Raw genomic sequence first — 2,366 nt, forward strand, 5'->3', positions numbered from 1 at the left:
CCATCCATCCACCCACCCACCCATCCATCCATCCATCCATCCATCCATCCATCCATCCATCCATCCATCCATCCATCCATCCATCCATCCATCCATCCATCCATCCATCCATCCATCCATCCATCCATCCATCCATCCATCCATCCATCCATATCTTTACCCACTTTTTCCTTTTCGGGTGCTGGGGGTCACTGGTGCCCATATCCAGCAGTCACTGTGCAAGAGGTGGGGGACACCCTGGACAGGTCGTAAGTCCAGCACAGGGACAAACGAGACAACCATTCACGCTCACACATGGGGACAATTTGGAGTTCTCAGCCTAACATGCAAGTTTTTGGTCTGTGGGAGGAAACAAGAGTACCTGAAGAAAACCCACGCATGCACGGAGAGAACATGTAAACTCCATCCAGAATAGTCCCTGGCCGGGATTTGATCTGGTGACATTCTCACTGAAAGGCGGCAGCTCAACCAACTGGTAATTTTTTTTTCATCATTGCTGATAGCGTAGGAGGCAAAAAAGGTGAAATGTCTTAAAACACAACATTCCTAGTAGCTCTTACATGTCAGTTTAAAGACTAACCAACTAAAGTAGATATTCAAAGTTGGCAAAAGCCTCTGTGACATCTCTGCTCATTTTTCTCATCAAATCTGAGACTTTCCCACAGTTTGCTGCTGTGAACAAAGTGAATACAAAGTAGAAAAACAACTACACAAATGCAACACAAAATTGATAACTACCAAACTTCCCAGCTTTGGCTGCTTGAACTCAGAGTTTATCAGTCAGCAACGCCACACGAGATTTATCAGGAGAATTAAATATACAGCAGCTGACCCAGAGCAGAAACATTAAAAAAAATCAAAAATCAGTAGTGATCAAAAATTAACATCCATTAAACAGTGGACACTGCTGCGGGGTGCAGTTTCTACATGAACAGAACAATGTGACTCATCACAGCTTTTAAAGTATTAATTAAAAGGATTGAATCAACACACAAAAAATTGGGGTGCACCAATAAATCAACCCCGATTGCCTTAATTTTGGTAAATCAGCTGATACTTGCATGAGAAACCAATTTTACCGATTTTTTTTTTTTGTGTTTTAACAACAATTGTCTGAACTTCATTCATATTTCAGAGCACTACTTCATGGCCAGTTAAAACAAGTTTGTATTGTTTCTAGGATATTGTTCAAGGGTCTGTTTTACAATAAAATAATATTGGAAAATTGAAGGTGCATTGTGACCTTATAACACCTGACAGTGTTGCTTATAAAACAAATCTGTCAAACTTTTTAGAAATCTGTGATTAGTGATGGGCCAGAAAACTGCAATCGGTGCACTCCTACTAAACCCCACCCGACTCATACTTGTCCTGTTAGATCACTGTGATCACAATATTATATTAGAGAGGCTTAAATGTGACATTGGTATTACAGGAATGGCTTTAACATTGTTCAAAATCATATTTATCGGATAAAATCTCAGTTTGTTCATGTTAATAATGACTTTTCATGCGCATGTCATGGAGTTCCTCAGGGTTCAGTGATTGGACCAATTTGTTTACATTTTATATCTTTCCATTAGTTAAAAAACAACAAGATGGGAAATGTATTTTTGTTATGCTGATAATACTCAGTTATTTATATCCATGAAACCAGACAAATCCAGTCAGTAACTTAAAAGTACAAACTTGTCTTTACCACAACAGACAAGCACAGAGTCCACATTACTGCAAAAGCTGCACCGATCCGTCTGTCAATATCCCACTCCATTCCTCCCCCACTCATGAAAAAAATCCTGAAATACTTGAACTCTTCCACTTAAAAGGCAGAACCTCACCCCCAACCTAGACTCCACTTTTTTACAACTGAGGACCATGACCTCAGATTTGGAGGTGTTGATCCTCATCCCAGCTGCTTCACACTTGGCTTCACACCGCTCCATTAAGAGCTGAAGATCACAACACGATGATGCCAACAGGATCACATAATCTGCGAATAGCAGAGACAGAACCCTGAGACCACTGAACGGGACTCCCACCACTCCCTGGCTACACTGAGAAGTTCTGTCCATTAAAGTTATGAACAGAAAGTGAGAACAGGCAGCCCTGATCCTTTTATACTGTACTCTATATGGATGTATTGAATAGGTAATTGAATAGGAATCAAAATGACTAATTGGATATGAACTGGATTTATGATCTGAATTACCGGTAGTTTTATCAAGTGAAGTAACCTGAGATGGTCAACCTCCACCTCAGTGTTTTTAAGGTTTTGATCCAGCCGGTCGAAGCAGATGGCCGCTTGTCCTGAGCCTGGCCCTGCTAAAGGTTTCTTCCTCATGAGGGAGTTTTTCCTTTCCACTGTT

General features: G+C 40.8%; 1 protein-coding gene across 1 annotated transcript in view; it reads right to left on the minus strand.

The window, feature by feature from the left end:
• Positions 1–2,366, minus strand: part of LOC119420585 (transcriptional coactivator YAP1) — a 56,306-nt gene that overhangs the window by 7,661 nt on the left and 46,279 nt on the right. The window lies entirely within an intron of this gene.

This window comes from Nematolebias whitei, chromosome 14 (genome assembly GCF_014905685.2).
Source record: "Nematolebias whitei isolate Nwh7 chromosome 14, NemWhi1, whole genome shotgun sequence".
Lineage (NCBI taxonomy): Eukaryota > Metazoa > Chordata > Actinopteri > Cyprinodontiformes > Rivulidae > Nematolebias > Nematolebias whitei.